At 38.6% G+C, this 22,431-nt stretch overlaps 1 pseudogene; it reads left to right on the top strand.

The window, feature by feature from the left end:
* LOC126058670 (kallikrein-10-like) overlaps window positions 1-19,408 on the top strand; it is a 29,298-nt pseudogene extending 9,890 nt beyond the window's left edge.
* The last annotated feature ends 3,023 nt before the right edge of the window (window positions 19,409-22,431 follow it).

Here is a 22,431-nt window from a genome sequence, read left to right on the forward strand (position 1 = left end):
GCAGTCATTTGCTACTAAATGAAACTATTTGAGTTCCCTATTGGGATATTTTTTCCTGAGGCCAAAATCTTTGGTAATGATGTTGCACTGAGGCAAAGGGACAGATACAGTTTTCTTCAAGTATCATTTTTCTAATATCAGTACATAACCAGATGCTTTTTTGTTTCAATTTAATATTTCTATTTGGTGGAATGAGAATAATTGCTATTAGTGGTCTCATTAAATAAAATTTAATTGGTTAGAGAAGAAATTTTCTTCCTTTCATCCATAATTTTAATATTGGAGGCCAAAGAAATATTTAATTAAAAATTTCAGGATGTCTTAAAATTTTGAAAGGGTAGTCATCTATATCTTATGTTTGTCATTTTTCCTCATTAAAAATAGATTTCCTTTACGCTCTACTGAAATAGGCTACTGGCTACTAGAAAATGGTACACAACCTTGCTACCACTGATATGTACTTTCATCTGAATCATAAAATAAGGCCATGTCTCATTAATGATAATTTTGGATTTATGCTTTTCTGTTCAGACCAGAAACCACTTCAGGTATTTTATTTGATAATTATGTATATTCAGCAAAGAGATAGTCTTTCCATCTACTTTAGTCTCTAAAGCTCAGTTTCTTAATATGGCACCACTGCAATAGGACAATATGTTAATTCTAAACCCATAAAGTTCATGCAATTTTCAAACACTAACAGAAAATTTATAGTCACAGTTAAAATCTGGTTAAAGCTTGAGTGACGAACATTGCCTGGGACCTCAAAGACCAGAACAGAAACATGTTTAAATAACTCCCAAATTTTAGCCCCTTAGTTGCAGAGTGGAACAAAGTTACACATTATATAAAGGAGAAGGCTATCCCCTAACTCTCATTAGAAACACTAGTGAACAGAAGAGTGTCACAATATGTTTAAAATGTTGATAGCAAGAACCAAAGAAAACTTGGCAGCCTAAGTTCAGTGAAAATATGCTTCAGGTATGTAGGAGGAATTAAAAAAATGGAGTCCTTGGGTGATCAAATGGTTAATGTGCTTGGCTGCTAACTGAAAGGTTAGCAGTTCAAGCTCACCCACAGGCACCTTGGAAGAAAGACCAGGATCTAGTTCCGAAAAATCATTTGTTGAAAACCCTGTGGAGCACTATTCTAGTCTGACATACACGGACTCAGCATGAGTTAAAACTGACTCAACAGCCGCTGGTTCAGTTTGGTTATGTAGGAACGGGAAAGACATTTTCAGATTAAACAAACAAATACACACGCACACAAACAAAAACAAAAAACATTAGACTTGATCCCAGTGGACCCGCACTACAAAAAAATGGTAAAGGAAGGACTTGGGGCAGAAGAGAAATGACACCAGATGGAAAGTCAGATCTTTAGGGAAGGAAAAAGAGCACTGGAAATAGTGAGTACATGGCTATACAGAAAAGGCAATATTTTTCTGTTAAGTTCGTCAAAATACTTATGACTGTTTTAAGCAAAAGTTAGAGCATTGTTTTGTGGGGTTTGTAAAGTATATAATGTGATTCTCTTGACAACTGTGCATAAAGGACAAGGGAGAGTGAACACACCTATACAATTGCAAGGTTTCTAGATTTCACATGAACTACTACAATATTTTTTTTTTTTTTACAATATTATCTGGTGTGATATTCCAGTTTTTTTTTTTAATTGACTTTTTATTTTGAGATAATTATAGATTCCCACAGATTGGTAAGAATTTATACTTTGAGCAGTAAGTGTTTTTCGAATGAAGCCTGAATATTTTGGGTATTATATTATGAGACTCTTGGGCTTATTTAAACTCTCTGTTTAGATTGCTTCTTCTGACACCTCTCTGGCAGGGAAAGGGAGCTGCTGCCTCTTGACTGCCAGGTGTAGGTAGAAACCCTGGTTTCCCACTTCTGTTAATAACAAAAGGTGCTCCTCATCCCTGGTGAGTGGGGATGGAAGTTTCCATTCCTCGGCAAGCCTCCACTTATACCTCCCTGTCCAGAAGGAGTATTAGTGTCTTATTTCCACTACTCATACAGCCCCAGCAACACCACACCCCTGAGGTAGCTTTCTTACTGCTGGATGGTGTTGAAAATCCTGACTCTCTTCTAGACCTCCTCTGATACCACTTCGATGGGGATTGTAGGGGCTCCTTTTACAGCTTGTTGGGGATGAAAATCATAGCTGTCTATGTGGCCTTCTCTGAACCACATTGGTGAGGGTCTAGGGGTGCCTTGTTACAGTCTCACAAAAGTAAAAGTCTAAGCTCCTCAGTCAGCCTTTGTGTTTGGCTCGTGTAGAAGTGTTATTGTCTTAAAGTTTTCTGTCTTGCTGGGCTGCCCGTTTCTTGTTATTTGGCTAGACAGAGCCGGCTTTTGTTGTTGTTGTTGTTGTCTGTGTGCATTGATGTTTCCAGGTTACTGGGTTCTTTGCCTCGAAGTCTGGAATAATATGCAGCCAAAAGAAAACTCAGGGAACTCATTAAATATCATGTTGTTCCTTAAGTTTCAAGGTCCCTATCTGTTCTGCCTTTTTTCTACCTTTCATAGTTTTCTTCATATTTGTTTTATATGTAACTTCCAGGATTTTTAGCTGTATTTAGTAAGAAAAATAGAGAAAAGTATATCTATTCCATCTTTCCAGAAGTGAAAGTCTATACAATTTTTTAAACAGCATTATGCACAATATATTTAAAGTACACAGTTTGATAAGTTTTACATACATATACACCTACTAATTTAACAACACAATCCTAAAATTTACATGGACATGTGAGGACCTAAACTAGCTGAAACAACTTTGAAAAAGAACAGAATTGAACTTACACTTCCTGTCCTCAAGACTGAGTATAACGATTCAGTAGTCAAAATTCAGTAGTCAATATATCCTGGCATTAAAATAAGGATTGACTGGAGAGAGGGCCTAGAAAGAGACTCACACTTACATAGTTCGGTTCATTACAATGAAAACACAGCAATCCAATGGGGGATGGAAAGCCTTTTTGCTAAATCATACTAGATCAACTGGTAGCTGTATGGAAACTAATAAACTTCAAACCCTACCTTATACCACACCCAAACATTAATTCCAGATGGATCATAAAACTCCATAAAACAGTGAAAATCAGGTGAAACCAAAGAAGGCTCTTTCAGTAGCTCAGGTGAAAGGCAACTAGGAATTCAAAAGAGGGAACACATCTGAGCATCTGCAGAGAGTGGAATGATAGTACAACTGGCTGCGGGAATTTAGGACGTGAAAGTTATCAAAAGTAACTGTGACTCGGCCCCTAACACTGAAGAAATAAGGCTGTAACAGAAACAGGAGCTATGTGCTCCCATTTGGATAGATTGTAAACAGCTGATATGTTCAGAAGGGTTATGACCAATTCTTGTCTCATAATCATTGAAGGAAAATGGACAAACGTTACAATAGAAATAAGGGTAATGGAGATCAGGAAGACTGGACTCTATGGAGAGCCATTTGACTGCTTAATGAATGGCTGAGGGGCTGTGGGATTCTCCTCTTTCACCAGTGAGGTAATATGTGGGTTAGGAGTGAGTGATTGCCAACATCTGGTGAATTTTAGTTAAAACACTTTTCAGTGAACCAAATAATGTATTTGTTGTTTGTGGTTGGTATGGGTCATTGGATAGGCAAATGAATCAGATAACCAAATTTTTAAAAAATGAAAGGTTTTAATTGTTTAAACATTAAAACTCATCTTCCTATAATGGTGAAAGTATTGTTCTTCAGGCAGACTGTTTCTGTTCAGTGTTTCAGGTTCACAATCTTATAAAGTTTCATATTCATTATTAAAGAAGAAATCATATATATCCAGCATATGTATCAGTAATACACGGATTGTCGAGTATTTAATTATTTAGATGCACAGATTTAAAGCAAACACATGCTTCTACCTATCACAGTTAAGGAAAAAAAATACTTTAAAAGAAAACAAAAAGAATCATTGGAAACATTGTTTTTAATATTTTGAATTTACTTCTCAAAGAAAATATGGGATCATCTTATACAAACATCTAAAACCATTGTTTTCCAATACATAAGAGGCATTTGTGATTTTACCAGTGAGTTAGGGTTTATTTGTTTGCTAATTCATTTCCTATATGGATGAGACAACACTTTTATGAGATAATGACATTTCACTTTTATTAATTTAAAGTTACATATTTTCCAGATATTTTATAACTAAAAGTTAAATTATTTCTTTTGAATTCTGAAAGCTAATTTCGTCTTTAAATTGTTTTCCATTATCTTCTTTTGTTTCATTCCCCCTTTTCTCATTTGACATAGTACTAATTGATCAAAGACCCTTGAGAAAAATCTATGTAGGAGACTCAGGCTTGATTCCTTGCCAGTGCACCTCAAGTTCAGCTACCATCTCCCTGTCAGTGGGGGCTTGCATGTTGCTATGATGCTGAACAGGTTTCACTGAAGCTTCCAGACTAAGACAGACTAGGAAGAAAGGCCTGGCGATCTACTTCCAAAAATCAGCCAGTGAAGATCTTAAGACAGATTACAATAGTCTGATCCGTAACAGATCATGGATTAGACAGGTTAAATGGCTTGTCCAAGGACACAACTATTAAGTTGTCTGTTGGATTTTGGATCGTCTGATTCCAAGTGCAGTTTTTTTTTTTTTTGTAAACAATTCTATGTCATGAAATTTATTAAGGTGGATACTTTCTCTTCCCATCTTTTTTTTTTTTTTGTAGTAAAATATCTACAACATAAAAATTGCAATTTAAAAATGTACATTTCAGCGGTATTAATTATATTCACCTCCGTCATGTCTGTCAGTTTGTTGTACTGTGGGAGCTTGTGTGTTGTTGTGATGCTAGAGGATATGCCACCGATATTCAGATACCAGCAGGGTTACCCATGGTGGATGACAGGTTTCAGCTGAGCCTCCAGACTAAGACAGACTAAGAAGAAGGACCTGGAAGTCTAATTCTGGAAAGAATTAGCCAGTGAAAACCTTATGAATAGCAGTCAAACATTGTCTGATTCAGTGCCGGAAGATGAGTCCCCCAGGGTGAAAGGCACTTACAAGATAACTGGGAAAGAGTTGCCTCCTCAAAGTATAGTTAACTTTAATGACATGGATAGAGTCAAGCTTTCCATACCTTCATTTGCTGATGTGGCATGGTTCAAAATAAGAAACAGCTGCAAACATCCAGTAATAATTGGAATCTGGAATGTATGAAGTATGAATCTAGGAAAATTGGAAATCATCAAAAATGAAATGGAACACGTAAACGTTGATATCCTAGGAGTTAGTGAGCTGAAATGGACTGGTATTGGCCCTTTTGAATCAGACAATCATATGGTCTACTATGCCGGGAATGACAACTTGAAGAGGAATGGCGTTGCATTCATCATCAAAAAGAACATTTCAAGATTTATGCTGAAGTACAACACTATCAGCAATATCATAATACCTATATGCTTTTTTTTTTTTATATGCCTACACCGAAAACCAGTTAATACAACTACTATTCAAATTTACACACCAACCACTAAGGCCAAAGATGAAGAAATTGAAAATTTTTATCAGCTGCTGCAGTCTGAAATTGATCGAACATGTGATCAGGATGCATTGATAATTACTGGTGATTGGAATGCAAAAGCTGGAAACAAAGAAAAAGGATCGGTAGTTGGAAAATATGGCCTTGGTTATAGAAATGATGCAGGAGATCACATGAGAGAATTTTGCAAGATTAACGACTTCTTCATTGCAAATACCTTTTTTCACCAACATAAATGGTGACTATACACATGGACCTCACCAGATGGAAAAAACAGGAATCAAATGGACTACATCTGTGGAAAAAGACAATGGGAAAGCTCAATATCATCAGTCAGAACAAGGCCAGGGGCAAATTGTGGAATAGACCATCAGCTGCTCATAAGCAAGTTCAAGTTGAAACTGCAGAAAATTAGGACAAGTCGACGACGACAGCCAAAGTATGACCTTGAGTATATCCCACCTAAATTTAGAGACCATCTCAAGAATAGATTTGATGCATTAAACACTAAAGACCGAAGACCAGACGAGTTGTGGAATGGCATCAAAGGACATAACATATGAAGAAAGCAAGAGGTCATTAAAAAGACAGGAAAGAAAGAAAAGGCCAAAATGTATGTCAGAGAGACTTTGAAACTTGCTGTTGAATGTAGAGCAGCTAAAGCAAAAGGAAGAAATGATGAAGTAAAAGAACTGAACAGAAGATTTCAACAGGTGGTTCGAGAAGACAAAGTAAAGTATTATAATAACATGTGCAAAGAGCTGGAGATTGAAAACCAAAAGGTAAGCACACGCTCAGCATTTCTCAAGCTGAAAGAACTGAAGAAAAAATTCAAACTTTGAGTTGCAATAGTGAAGGATTCTATGGGGAAAATATTAAATGATGCAGGAAGAATCAAAAGAAGGTGGAAGGAATACACAGAGTCACTACAACAAAAAGAATTGGTTGATGGTCAGCCATTTCAGGAGGTAACATATGATCAGGAACTGATGGTACTGAAGGAAGAAGTCCAAGATGCACTGAAGGCATTGGCAAAAAACAAGGCTCTGGGATTTGATGGAATACCAGTTGAGAGATTTCAACAAAAGGATGCAGCACTGGAAGTACTCACTCGTCTATGCTAAGAAATATGGAAGACAGTTACTTGGCCAACTGACTGGAAGAGGTCCATATTTATGTCTATTCCAAAGAAAGGCGATCCAACCCAATGCAAAAATGATCGAACAATGTCATTAATATCACATGCAAGCAAAATTTTGCTAAAGATCATTCAAGAGCAGCTGCAGCAGTACATCGACAAGGAACTATCAGAAATTCAGGCTGGATTCAGAAGAGGATGTGGAACCAGGGATATCACTGCTGATGTCATGTGGATCCTGGTGAAAGCAGAGAATACCAGAAGGATGTTTACCTGTGTTTTATCGACTATGCAAAAGCATTTGACTGTGTTGTTGTTGTTAGGTGTCGTCAAGTTGGTTCTGACTCATAGTGACCCTATGTACCACAGAACAAAACATTGCCTGGGCCTGCACCAGCCTTGCAATTGTTGTTATGCTTGAGCCCATTGTTGCAGCCACTGCATCTCCAATCCAGATTGAGTGTATGGATCATAACATATTATGGATACCATTGTTAAGAATGGGAATTCCAAAACCCTTAATTGTGCTCATGACGAATGTGTACATAGATCAAGAGACAGTTGTTGGGGAGAACAATGGGATACTGTGTGGTTTAAATTCAGGAAAGATGTGCATCAGAGTCGTATCCTGTTACCATACCTCTTCAATCTGTATGCTGAGCAAATAATCCGAGAAGCTAGACTATATGAAGAAGAACAGGGCATCAGGATTGAAGGAAGACTCATTAACAACCTGCGATATGCAGATGACACAACCTTGCTTGCTGAAAATGAAGAGGACTTGAAGCACTTACTAATGAAGATCAAAGACCACAGCCTTCAGTATGGATTACACCTCAACATAAAGAAAACAAAAATCCTCATAACTGGACTACGTCTCACATACTTTGGACATGTTATAGGAGGGATCAGTTCCTGGAGAAGGACATCATGCCTGGAAAAGTAGAGGGTCAGTGAAAAAGAGGAAGATCCTCAGCGAGATGGATTGACACAGTGGCTGCAACAATGGGCTCAAGTATTGCAACAATTGTGAGGATGGTGCAGGATCAGGCAGTATTTCCTTCTCTTGTGCATAGGGTCTCTATGAGTCAGAACAGACTCGATGACATGGAACAACTCAAGCCAGGAAAATTTATAATGTTGACTACAAATGTTTTGTACAAATCACTGTTGATAATCTTTGGCCTGGGCTAACCAGTAAAATTTAAATGCTCAATTTTTGTTCATATGTCTGAATTTCATCTTTTCGCTTTGCAAGAAAATTTTTTGAAATGTAGAGGGTTGTTTTATGTCTGATGATTTTTTTTTAGTTCATATTGCTTAAATAAATAAGACATATAAACACCTTCCACAGGTTCTGAACTACAGGCAGTCCCCAAGTGAGGAACTTCTGACTTACAGACAATTCTTACTTGCCCTTTGATATTATGTAAATTTGTCTTCACTTTGAAACAACTGGACTAACCCCAACTTGGAACAAATTATTTATTGCCATCACCTTCGCTTGCTGCATGAGCACCTTTTAAGTCACGGAAAAGGCTTTGAGTCTTTTCTTGCACCAAACCAAAAACCAAACCACACCTGTTATCTTTGAGTCACTTCTGACTCATAGTGACCCTGTAGGAAAGAGTAGAACTGCCCCATAAGGTTTCCAAGGAGTAGCTCTGGTGGATTCAAACTGCAGACTTTTTGGTTTGCAGCTGAACTCCTAACCACTGAACCACCAGGGCTCCTTTCTTGCACTAAAGTAAGGCTAGATAAGAACCGTACGCACCTATTTCAACTTACCTACAAATTCTTAAAGACACGATAAGGAATAGATTTTGTTTGTAACCAGGGCTCTATTTATATGTGGGCATATGTACACTTTATGTGTGTATGGATTTGTGTGGTTGAATTGTTAATGCTACAATCAACCATGATCATGTTACAATTTCCCATAGCACCATTATACTGAATTACACAGCTTTATATCCATTTCTGTTTTATTGTCTTCTTATTGTTAAATCTGAAATAAAAGGTAATTAATTTCATACTTGCCATCTAGAACAGTGCAATGACCTTGAAAATCAGATAACAAATGGGCCACTTTTTCTGTTGAGACTTTTTTACTGCCATCTTGTACTCCTCAAGGCATTCCAGTACATGGAACTCCATTTCATTAACATAAAACTTAGACCTTGACATTCAATTCTATATACTCCTGGCTTTTCTACAAAGAGTATTTTATCTTAAGTCCCTTTAGATGAACATGATAATTTATATTGTAACCCAAACACTTGAGTGTTTAAACGCTTGAAAAAAAGAGTTAATTTTTCATATAAACCTTTATCATTCGACTTACGCTAAGTGCCGAAGCGTCTGAAGTTTAAAGTCACATTACTTTTTGCAGGTTTTGTGGAGAAATGAGATAAACAATCTTGAGTATGAAGGGTTTTTTGTTTTTTTTTTTAAGAATAATTATCTTCTTTAAGTCTTAAAGATTCTGGAAAGGATTTTGATTAATGTTAATGGCTTAATGATTATAAACTGAGCCTGAAGCAGGGCTATCTCTGAAATTGAGTCCAGACAGATGTTATTATAACTGGTTAATTGGGTCAGTTCTTTAAGCAGCTGGTCATAAAAGGAAAGTAAATAATAAAACAGATAACCAAATCAAATCAGACTTTTGGTAGTGCATAAGGAACTAATTGACTGAATATCTTACTCTTAGCTGGAAGTCTTTGTAGACATAGCCTCAAGCATATATAGACGGCACAGCTTGCTTTATTTTTGTTTTGACTCAAAGCTCTGCTTCTATGATTTCCATAGCCTTTGTCGTGAATAGTTCTATCGGATTATTTCCCGCATAGCCTTGCAAAGTTGTTTATGTCTATAACACAACATTTTATTTTCTTCAAGCAAGTTATGAACATTGTGAGGCATCGTCATAAAATAGCCAGATTTTCCTTATATTGCTTATGAAACGGCAGTGAAGCTAATTCCGAAACGGAAGTTTCAAAGAACATTTTGAATAACAGGAGCTTTGTTGGAAAAAGTGCTCAACATCTGTACATGACCATCTTGAAGCTCAGCGCTTGTTTCCTTATGGAAGTTCTGACATCCCTGTTTTAAAATAAAGCAGAACAGTGCACAGGCAATCTCACATCTTTTTAGTTTTCTTATCTATGTAGAGTCCTGCTATATGAAATTAGAGAAAAACTGGAGATAACGCCTTTCCTTTAAGTTGCTGTGATTAAAGTGTTTTGTGGAACTTGGCTTGTTAATTTAAATTAGGCCATTTGTGAGATAAACCTGCTGCAAACCAGGGAGTTGGTGAAATAGATTGGCTGAGAGGCTGAGCAAAACCTTGGGACTATGGTTTAGAGGAAAGAGCAAAATGGGCCTATTTCCTCAAGTCTGACTTCAACCTTGCTTTATGGAATAAAAATAAAGTGTGGGTTAAGAGACCTTTGTGATCTAGGGCAGCTTTTGAGGGTAAGACAGAAGTGGTGCTATCAAATGAGACCTGAGAAATAAGAAGAGAACATTCTGGCATTCTCAGTGACAGGCTGCTGGTAGATGGGACCAGCATAATAGTGAATGTGGACTTGGGTGTTTAACTCTGTTGCACCTTATAATCATGGTCAATCTGTTGACTTCATTTTAAATGCTCTGCTCTTTTTCTTCAAATCAGAGAAAAAGGTAAAAAAAAAAATATGAAAACGCAACTTTATTGTTCAAGTTGGACTCAATGTGAAAGTACTGTGGATTAGAGAAAGAAAGCAACGGCAATATCAGTCTCAAATTTCCCAATCCACTCATTACTGGAACAAGTTCAATCATCTGCTTTTGAAAGTAGAAACTCTGTACTGTATCAGATGCTTTGTCTGTTTCCTCCAGCTGTCCTTTAACCCAGAACTCCTTCTAGAAGAAGAAAACCTTATGAATTCAATCAACTGTAGAAGTAAGTAACCTGGCTCTTATTTCCCAGCTTCTGTTGTCTTTTCACTCTGGTTGGGGGTGGGGAAAGAAGGGTATGTCATTAGGGGAAAAGGCATGATTCAAAGGTAGTTGATAGGTTTCCTCATGGAATGCAGACAACTCCATTGTTGTTCTTAGAATATTGTTTTTTGTACTAACTAAAAAATTTCCTTTTTTTTTGAATTTGCATTCATATTAGATTGTGAATAAGCCTTAGGAGAAGCTATCCTAGACACTGGGAGTCAGCTTTTGTAGAAAACAGTTGTCTTCAGCTTTGATGTCTTAGTGAACAGCTGTTCTTCAAACCTCAAAGAAAATTTTCCCCCCAGCAGTTCATTCAGGTGACATATTAAGTAAGACTGGAGACTTTACTGTGAAAAAACACTACTAACTAAAACTCCTTTTGGAATCGTGGGCATGATCTGCCCTCACCACCTTAGATCCTATAAAGCCACACAAGTAATGCTTTGCTGCCTTTGGTTTTGTCCAACCCCTAGATGAAGGGGCGGAGGAATTGGGCAGCAATTGAATGACTTAGCACACAGCAGATCAGAGGCTAAGGGGCTATTGGGGAGGGACCTGCAGTACCACTAACTTGAGAACACAGGAAAAACTTGAAACAAAATTGAACAGAAGATTCTTAGTACAATTACTGTGGAGAATGATATTTGAACCATTTCCTTTATCTTGTCCATAACCCATTCTGGTAAACTTAAACACAATTCATGAGATTTTGTGTACCAAATTATCCAGGCTGATGTAACTGGTCTAGGACAACGTCAGGTCCAGGTCCCGCTCAACGCAGCCTACCTAACAGAAATGGACAGGGCTGTTAAGACAAAGTAAAAGGGTTTATTTAGCTGGTGAAGTAAAGGAGCATGCAGGGATTCCAGTCGCCAAGGCAGCTCCCCGAAAATGGGCAGTGGTTAGCTTTTATGAGGTCATCATAGTAAGCAGAATCAGGAAGTTATACATATTCATGATTTTTGCTGATTATTCATTGTGGGGCAGGGCTAGTAATTGGCACGGAAGTAACTGACAGATTTTCCTTTCTGAAATGGGCTCGGCTACTGCAGATGACGTAAGTCCAGTGATTTTTCTTTCCTTGGCACGAGTCTTTCGGTTCCTTGACATGAGTTTTCTGATTTATCTGAGCATGTCTGGTGGTCTGGTGCTGGTTTTTCTTGGAACTTGTTTGTGACTCTTAGCTGTGCAATTACCCTGAAATTAAAACAGTGTAAAGAGCAGGAACGTGGTTAGATATAGACAGTTTTGGTCTGAAGCCCTGATATAGCCTGCTTTTATGGTGAGGGCAGGAGTGTGGTTAGCAACTACCTCACTGAGAAAGATTCAACCTGCCTAGATGGGGAAACAGCTGACTCTAGAAAAAAGCAAGGAACTTCTCCAATTCATGTACTGCAAATTCCTTTTCTTGTAGTGGTAAGTGGACCAGAAACAGATCTAGGTCAATTTGAACCTAAATTTTGGAGAGTATCTATAACATTGAGATGCCAAGGAAATAAATTTATCATGGATTGTTCTAGTTTTGTAATTTTGATCTGACTTTTTTTTAAACTTGCTTTTAAATAAAATCGATATTACTGAAAGTACACAGTAAAGACCATATATTTGAGTTCTGGAAGCCAGTTTTCTCTGAGAAGCAGGTTGGGGTCTGACACCCAAGGGGAATGGTCTTTGGCTGTACTGGGTTCAGGTGGGCATTGCTGACTCAATCTTTTGAACCTTTTTCTTGTTGCTAAGCAACTCATTTGTTCAACAGCCAAGTAACATGTTCACTCCCCTTTCTTTTCATAGGAAGTAGAGTAGGGAGGGGCCTGGATATTTCATAAATGGTTATTCATTTAGTTTGATAGAAAAATATTAAATATCTTCACTATAAATCCAGCTGTATAATATCATACATCTTTTTTTTAAAACATAATTAAAATATTCAGAGGCCACATGCATAAAAATTATGCCAATTTTACCCAGAAGTTTTCTTTCTTTTACCATATTTTTTTGCATTCATTAATTATTGGTGCTTGAAGAAACATTTGCAGCATACAATGAAGTATTTGAAGCGTGAACTAGAGACTGAGCTGTTAGAAAATCCAGGTCTAAAGTGTCCAACAATTATCTCCAGCAGGCTTAGCATTGTTAAATTTAATAAGCTAGTTATGTACAGTTCAGTCTTGTAGATTGCTATGTGTCAAGGTGAGAAATACATTATGCTCAGATTTTTAAAAGGACCCTCCTCTCAAGAGTAGTATACTGACTAGAGGGACCCCAGAGGTCATGATCCCCAGACCTTCTGTTAGCCCAAGACAGGAACCATTTCCAAAGCCACCTCTACAGACAGGGATTGGACTGGACTATAAGGCAGAAAATGATACTGGTGAAGTGTGGGCTTCTAGGAATCAAGCAGACACATGAGACTATGTGGGCAGCTCCTGTCTGGAGGGGAGATGAGAAGGCCAAGGGGGACAGAAGCTGGCTGAATGGACATGGAAACACAGGATGGAGAGAAGGAATGTGCTGTCTCATTGGGGGGGAGCAACTAGGAGTAGGAGTATGTAGCAAGGTATATATAAGGTTTTGTATGAGATACTGACTTGATTTGTAAACTTGCACTTAAAGCACAATAAAAATAATAATAATAAAAAAGAGTAATATACTGAGAAAAGGAAAATAAAGTGTTAAAAGGTCTCAGTGGTATCCTAGCAACTTACTTAGGGTCTTGGAAACAAGGACTTGCAAAGGGAATCAAATCCAGGAATATGAAGCACTAGCCAGTGTTGAAATGGGAAAATTGCCAGGCCAGGGAAGAGACAATAATTATAATATGTCAGATGGCATTTGTTCCATTTTGTTTCCGCCAATGAAAGTACGATTACTAGAGTTTTGGTTACTATTGTTTCTTCACAGAAAAGTCTGTTTCCACCGTAACAACAAATCTTTGACAAATGCATACTGTATATTTACTACAAAGCCAGCACACTCACATAGGTTATATTGTTTAAATATTTCCACAATCTTTGAAAATAGATTACTACTCACATTTTATAGCTAAGAAAGCTGAAGCCCATGAAGATAGTGATTTACCCAAAATGGCATATATATAGTCACTAGTCTATATGGGACTCAAACTCAGGTCTCTGGTATACATTCCAGCAATATAGCTGCCCAACTGTTGTTGAAGTGTAAAGATAAATATGGTGTTTGCAATTTAAATCAGTTCCATTCATCTTTGGGTTTGCAGGTCAACAGAATCCTGGGCTATTAATATACAATTCCTCCTCAGGCTAAAGTGTGTATATGCTTTATTCAAACTTAGTTTAATTCAGTTCTCAAGGAAAGCTTTTACTCTTGCTGTTATATTGCTGGGTTTCTCTCTCTTTCAGCTTTGGTTTAATATTGTGACTGCTAAACAACTTTTTTTTTCCCCAAACTCCTCTCTGGTCTTCAAGCACTTACAAATCTCTCAAATATCCGTAAGATTCATGGATGGAAATGGTCATTCTTGAGTTTTTGTGTTGTATTGGTTTTAGCCTCTAACCTTTGGAAATAATGATCAGTTGCCATGATTTCACATTTGTTTACTTAAATGCACAGATTTTTTTTATCTTAAAAAATCTGGTCTAGGTCATGTACTGATAACCTGCAAATTAAACCCCAGGATCCTGCATAGGAATAGCTCTATATTTATCTTCCAGTTAGAGTCTCTGCATACCATCAGGTTTGTAATGGATTCACTCCAAGTTTTTGGCCAGGAGTGATTTAAATTTTTGCCCAACTGATTTCCATTCAGCATTTCTTAAATTGGTAGAAGAGGTTCAGTACAGTAACTCCTGATTTAAAAATTCAGTTATTGGTTTCGAGATTAATTTCAAAAGCACTATAGGCTTACCAAAACCAAACCAAACCCATTGCCATCGAGTCGATTCCAACTCATAGCAACCCAATAGGACAGAGTAGAATTGCCCCATAGAGTTTCCAAGGAGCACCTGGTGGATTTGAACTGCCAACCTTTTGGTTAGCAGCCATAGCACTTAACCAGTATGCCACCAGGGTTTCCACTATAGGCTTAATCAAACCAAAAATCAAACCCAGTGGCATAGAGTCAATTCCAACTCATAGCAACCCTATAGGACAGAGTAGAGCTGCACCATAGAGTTTCCAAGGAGTGCCTGGCAGATTCGAACTGCCAGCCTCTTGGTTAGAAGCTGTAGCATTTAACCACTACACCACCAGGGTCTATAGGCTTACTAGTGCCTTAGGAGAGTTCAAATACAGGTGTAAATTGTAGAGAACAGATTTCAAAGAATTAAACATCTTTGAAAAATAGTGCTTTTACATGATGTGACCAACAATGAAGATCACCAACAATCTCTCCCTCCTGGAGTTTATGATCTATCACAAGCCAATACGAACTGTTTGTACATAAACAGATGTGCTAAGAGCTTTTGTGTTCTCATATTCCCTTTCTTAGAGTTCAATCTTTTGAAAAACAGTAAAGTGGTATGTGCAGCATTGATTCTTTTCCAGGTTGTAGCTTACTGCTTATTCCCAGTGTGAGTTTATCAGAGAGAAGAGCAAAAAGCCACAAATTATGCAGACCTTCCTACTGCGATTGAAAGATTTGGCTGCGTATAAAAATTGTCACTGGTAATTGCAGAGCCAGAATGAATTGTGGCCTTAAGCCACTTGAACAGAAGGTCTAATGAACCTCGTGTCTCACAAAATGGCATAACGTGTGGCCATTAAGTTAAAAACAAAGAACGTATAGCTTACCACCATGGTACCACGAGAGTGGCTGAATTACTGGTGGAATGTGACCCTGTAGGCTACATATGTTGCCTCATAACATTACCTCACTGAATTTAGAAATAAAAGCTGTTTATATAAAGTACAGCAGCTAAGCTCAGTTGTAGATATTTATTTGGTACTGGAACCTCTTTGTGTACATACCTGAGCTCACATATGTATATTTTCCCTGTTGTTTTCAATTTAAATGATATCCCCCCCGCAAAAAAAAAAAAAAAGTCATTATAAACCCTTGACTTCAACTTAATACCTTGCTTATCCAACATAGCACGCAGTTGCTAGTTTTTCTGATACATAAACTGAAACACAGCAAACACTGGATACTAAAACACTGAAACACAGCAAACATCAGTTACTAAAACATATAGTCGTTTCAGTCCACACCCTAAAGTTCAGGACTTGCAGAGCATTTGAGTCAATGTTTATGCTCATAGGAGAAAGTTGGTTTTGGATGTGGTACCAAGCCTTGCGAAATTTCTATCTTATTTAACCAAATTAAGCACGAAGCAAAGTAACATTCACTGACTGAGCAGAATCGCAATGTGAAATTCTAGTGAACTTGCCACATAGCATTTTAGTTTCACTAGGCTTTTATGACTTTGGAAGGTTCAAGAAAATTTTGGCAAGATGATTGCTGGGATCTTCCAGAGATAGAGCACAATACAGAACAGAGTCATGCCTTCTTTTGCAGATGCATCCTTTTATTTATTTATTTTTTAAGGTTGTCATGCAATTTCTACCATTTTTCTACTTAGGAATAAGTCAAAAAGAAACACTGTGAAAAAAGTATTGCTTTTGAAGCATGGGTGGGAGATATGTCTAACCCAAGTGCTAATTTTCATTTTGTAGACCTGCCAAGTTTAAAAAGGTAACAATCACAGACCGTAAAACCCAAATTACAAATGAAACGAGCACGGAATTTCAGTCTAAGGACTCATATTAAAAGTACTGTTGCATTGGCTGTCTGAGAAAGTAACTTATTTACAAATATTTACTTTTGTGTCTTTTAAAGGTTAACTCATAATGCTGAAAAATAAATTTACAGTACATTGCAAGGTAAACTCTAGTTTCTATTTATCTCAGTGAAAGAAATCAACAACAGATGAAATGACAAGAAATTAATATTTATTATTTTAGAATTTAAAAATTAGCAGCAATCTTTAGAAAATGAGATATTAGTTGTTTTTAAAAAATGAATGACCGTATCTTCCTGATTATTAGTAGTAGAAATCAAGAACTAATTTGTCAGGGGAATGTTGAGCTGTTTATAATGTCTAAGGAGTTTTATTAGCACTTTCAATGAACTAGGCTGCCAACCAAAGGGTCAGCAGTTCAAATCTACCAGGAGCTGCTTGGAAACCCTATGGGGAGCTTTTGCTCTGTCCTATACAGTTCCTATGAGTCAGAATCAACTTGACGACAATGGATTTGGTTTTTGGTTTTAGTGTAACTCACATTGAAACAAAGGAATATTAAAATATTGATTAAATATGAGTCTTTTTTTTCTTCTCAACTGGACAAGCCATGTAGTGCTTGATTCAAATCACATCCTTTCAAAGATTGAAGTGCAAGTGTTATTTTGAAGTATTGATGTAACAAGGCTTTTTGAAATGAGAGTTTGTTGTGATTTTCAGTTTTATTTTATAAATTTATTTTGCTGATGGAATTTTAGTAGACTGGAACTATAGGTTTTTCCTGGAGTATAAAAGCTGGGACTAGAATGTCTATCCATCAGTAGACTGTAGTCATTTCTGCACAGAAATAGCTACATATGTGTGGTGTTTTATCTTAGCAGATACTACATACATTTTAAGAGATGATGTCAGGGAAGTTTCTATGCTCCTTTGTTAAAGGTTCAGATTAGAGGGAAAAGCAGAAAAATGTAGGGTCTGGCAGACTGGACTCATATAGGGTCGCTATGAGTTGGAATCGACTCGATGGCACTGGGTTTGGTTTGGTTTTTGTTTGGAAGACTGGAGAAAACAGGAAAGCATTGACAAAGATTGAAATGCAACCTTTCTGTGTTTCTTACAATGATCATTCTCACATATACTGTTTTTTCATGCCTGTGTTCTTTTGCAAAAGGAAATTAATATATCCTCTTAGGAGTTGAAAAGACTGTTCCAATGCACCTACTGTGAGCTCTTGTGATATATTTAATGCTGCTGATACTCCCGATGTCAGGCAACTCACTGTATCAAGCTTTTAACTCACCTTCTTGGTCCACTGTTCCCTTCCAACTCAGCCTCCATGTAAGGACATGCTTTTCCTAAAGCATAAAATGATCATGCCATTTTCATTGTTTCTACTTAGAAACAAATCTGAAAGAAGCAACCTAAAAAGGTTTCGTTTTTGAAGCATGGATCTGAGTGCTATTTTTTTTTTAATTGCATAGATCTGCCAGGCCTAAAGATTAACAATCATCGATCCTAAACCCCAAGCAGCAGATAAAATGCAATGAGCACTGAATAGTGGTCTGAGGATCCGTATTAAAAGTACTGTTGTACTGACAGCCTGAACACTTTTGATAGGTCCCTATTGCCTATAGGATCACATCAAAATCACTTAGCATGGTACAAATGCCATCTGGGATTTGATCCCTTTCAATTCCTGCAGCCTTATCTTTTTCCACTTTTCTTGAGATATTTAATGTTCCAGCAATACCAAATTATTTTAAGTCTCCAGGAAGCCAGGCAGTTTTCAAATCCCTGTGCTTTTTCAAGTACAGTATCTTTACCTGGAAAGCCTACATCTATCTGCTAAATTCCCATTTATGTTTCAATGCCCAGTTCAAATGTTTTTAGGTTACCAGGCTAGGTTTATAATGGGCTAGCAGAAATTTATTTAAACATTTGGGGGCAAGAGAGGGTTGCCAACGTTTTATTTTTCAAAGTAACGGCATTAAAAAAAAATTTTTTTTTTCATTAGCAGCAAACAATTCACAAGTAACAAGCCAACAGCTACACCTACATCATTTCATGAAAAAAAGAACATTTTAATGCCAGAAAGGAAGCATGCACTCTTCATGCCGTTCTCCTCCTCCCACTGCCATTGGGTCCTCTAGAGCTCCCGCAATTTCCACCTAATGCTCCCTGGCTCTGATCCAGCCCCTCCCCCCGCCACCCCGTAGTCGCACTCCATTGATCCGCCCTGACCCCAAACCCAGCCTCTGCCCTGCCCTGACTGCTCTGACCCCACTTTCTCCAGCTGCGGAGGTGGCCCTGCACTCAGAAACCACACCCTGCTGACACTGCGACCTTCAGCGCTCGGTGCGCGGCTCACAGGCCTGGCAAGGCTCCATCTTCTATGGCGTCTAGTTTCATGGCGCCGGCGTCCTGGTGGACTAGAGTTGGGTGCTCATGGGCGCGCACTGCCGGAACAGGCGCTGTGGGCTGGAATCTGAGATGACCACCTGCTGCTCCTCCAAGGCCAGCAGGTCCGCAGGACCACTTGCTCTGTCACCCACCCCAAGTACCAGCATGGCTCAGGCACCATCCTTCCCGAATGCACAGACGAACTGAAGCTGGCCGGACCCGCTGTGCTGTGGTCTCCATCCAGGCCCTGCGCCTGCCCTACCAAAGCGTCCAGCCAGTAGACCAGAGGCTGGGGCCACTGGCGGGGTACCTCAGCCACCTTAAGAGTGAAATACAAGGGCCTGAGCTGCTCCAGGGTCATTGTCCTGAGTCCTAAGGAGTGTGAGGTCTTCGACCTCGGCCTGGCCAGGACCCTTGACAGAGGGAGTCAGTTGCCCCCCTGGCTTGTGATGAGACTCCGTAGAGCATCCTTTCAAGGGGCTTTTACCCCTGTGGCTCCCCCATGCATCCAGTTGTTTACATCCGGATCTGCAAATAAGTATGTCCCCTGGATAGAGAAAACCATGCGTTTCAACTGGTCCACACGCCCAGTGCTTTCTTTACCATCTACCCTTCTCCTCTGACTCCTGCCCTTCCTCACCTGTTAACATCTCTCTTGTTACCTCATTCCCCGCCCCACTCCCGATTCTACCGGCACTGTGCAGAAGACCTACCCCTTTGTCATCGAGTCGATTCCAACTCATAGTGACCCTATGGGACAGAGTAGAACTACCCCATAGGGTTTCCAAGGAGCACCTGGTGGATTTGAACTGCCCACCTTTTGGTTAGCAACTGTAGCTCTTAATCACTATGCCACCAGGGTTTCCCCTGTGCAGAAGAGTGGTGGTAAAATTTGTTCCAGAAAAGGGAGTAAGCTGGTCACCCAGTCTCTAAGAAAAGTCACCCAAACTTGATTTCCTCTACCACTCCCTGCTATGTGACCTTGGGCAAGCCAAATGCCCTCTCTGAGCCGGTGTTTCCTCACCTGGCAAAGAGGCACAATGAAGTGCCTACCACATTGTTGTGGAGAGCCTTCTATGATGTAGTGTGGATGTAAAACGTTATGCTGGTAATTATCATGTGTTTAAAAAGCATTAACGTAGCTGGTGGTGCTGTCTGAATAAATGTCGACCTGTTGCAAGGATCTGAAAAAAAAGGAAGTGTGCACATAAACTCAATTAAAAAAACAAATTAGCCTTTTGAAAATATTCTGTTTCTTGTTACTCTCATTTTACTCTGAACTGGTGAAAACTTCGTTAGACAGGCGCTATTCCACAGAACAGTATTTTAGCACATTTTCCCTGGCAGTGCCAAAGAGGGCTGATTGCTTTCTATTCCAGATGACTGTTGCAGTTATTGTTCTAGACTGCAGGTATGTGTTTGTACACTGTCTGTTCTTCTAGAAAGTAAATTATTAATGACACAAACAATCTTATTCATCTTAGAGTCATCTGCACTTAGTGGAATGCCTAGCATCTAATATGAATACAAGGCTGCTTGAATAAATGGAAGCTTTCGTAACCACTTTAGTAAATGAAGACAACACATCTCACTGCTGGATAGCTTTTGTTAGAAAATTTTTTATGCTGAACTGAAACTCTTCCTAAATCTCTGAGCTTGGCTAAAAGGAATAACTCTGTTCTTACTCCCAAATACCAAGCCTTCAAATACTTCAAATCGACCTTTTTTTTTTTCAGGCCATGCAACTGCAGTTCTTTCATATATTCCTAGTATGAAAATTTTAGACCACTCTCAATTTTCTGTTTCTTCTTTGACTTGGTAGAGTTTAATTTTAGTTTTTAAAAATTTATTGAGGTGAAATTCTCTTAACAAAGTCATTGTAAAGTGAACACTTCAGGGCCATTTAGTACATTCAAATGTTTTTCAACCACTCCTTCTATCTAGTTTCAAAATATTTCCATGACTCCAAATTAAAACCCCATACCCATTAAGCAAGGAGCCCTGGTGGCACAGTGGTTAAGTCTGGCTGCTTACTGAAACATCAGCAGTTCAAATCCACCAGCCGCTCTTTGGAAACCCTATGGGGCAATTCTACTCTGTCCTATAGGGTGGCTATGATTTGGAATTGAGGGTGCACAACAAGAGCAACACCTCATTTAAGCAGTTCCCCCCACTCTCACTCCCCCAACCTCCCTCTGACAACTATCTACCTGCGTTCTGTCTCTATGGATTTACTTATTCTGAATATTTCATAGTTAACACGCTCAGCTGCTAACCAAAATGGAGGTTCCAAGTATACCCAATGGTGCCTCAGAAGAAAGACCTGGTGATCTATTTCCAAAAACTCAGCCATTGAAAATCCTATGATGTACAGTTCTACTCTGATACACATGGGGTCACCATGAGTTAGAAATGACTCGATGGCAACTGGTGGTAGTGGTGGCTATCTCATATACACGGAGTCATTCAACAGTGTAACCTTTTGTGTCTGGCTTCTTTCACTGAGCATAATGTTATCAAGGCTTATCCGTACTGTAGCATGTATTAGGACTCCGTTGATTTTTAAGGGTGAATAATACGCCATTGTGTGTATACGCTACATTTTTTAATCCATTCATCTGTTGAAGGACATTTGGGCTGTTTCTACCCTTTGACTATTGTGAATAGTACTGTTATGAACATGTATGTGCATGTATTTGTTGGAATATCTGCTTTCAAGTCTTTTTAGAATTCTAGTATCCCCCTCCCTCAAATTCTGGCAATGCGGTGGAGGCATTGTGCAAATGGTTTTGAATGAAGAAAAACCTGGGTTGAAGTCTTTGCTTGGTCATTAATTAGCTGTAAATGCAATCTGAGTTGATTGACTAGAACTTTCTGAGATTTGGTTTCCTCGTGTCTAAAATTGGAATTATAATGATGGTAGTAAATAATGTATTTGGAATCTCAGCAAAGGGTCTAGAATAGAGAAAGTGCTCAATTAACTGCCGTAATAAGCACATCTAATATGTAATAACCCAATAAAAATAAAGGTATGTGTTACTCACATAACTGTCCAGGGCAGTTCTGGATGGGTATGGTGGGGCTGGGGGACTGAACTCCAATAGTCTTTCAGAGTCCCAGATTGATGGACACTCTGATATCATTAACAAATGGCTTCCAAGGTCACCATGGGTGTTACCATCCCAGCGAAACAGAAAGGAGGTAGAACATGATGAAGCAGGAAGCATTGGAGGCTTTTAGTGCCACAAATGGAAGTGACATGTCACTTCTGCTCACATCCCACAGGTTACAATTCTTAGGGACATGCCAAACTTCAAGAGAGATATTGGGAAGTATGGTTTAGCTGAGTAAAATTGAAAAGAGAGAGAATGGAATTTAATGAAGCTTATTAGGCTATCCAGTTTAGTACAAGAATTAGACTAAAAACAAAACCCCAAACCCATTGCCGTTGAGTCAGTTCCGACCCAGAGAGACCCAATAGGATAGAGTAGAACCGCCCCAGAGGGTTTCCTAGGCTGTAATCTTTATTGAAGTTGATTGCCACATCTTTCTCTTGCAGAGCAGCTGGTGGGTTCAAACTGCTGATCTTTTGGTTAGCAGCTGAGTACTTAACCACTGTGCACCAGGGCTCTTTAAATTAGACTAT

Source organism: Elephas maximus, chromosome 15, assembly GCF_024166365.1.
Source record: "Elephas maximus indicus isolate mEleMax1 chromosome 15, mEleMax1 primary haplotype, whole genome shotgun sequence".
NCBI lineage: Eukaryota > Metazoa > Chordata > Mammalia > Proboscidea > Elephantidae > Elephas > Elephas maximus.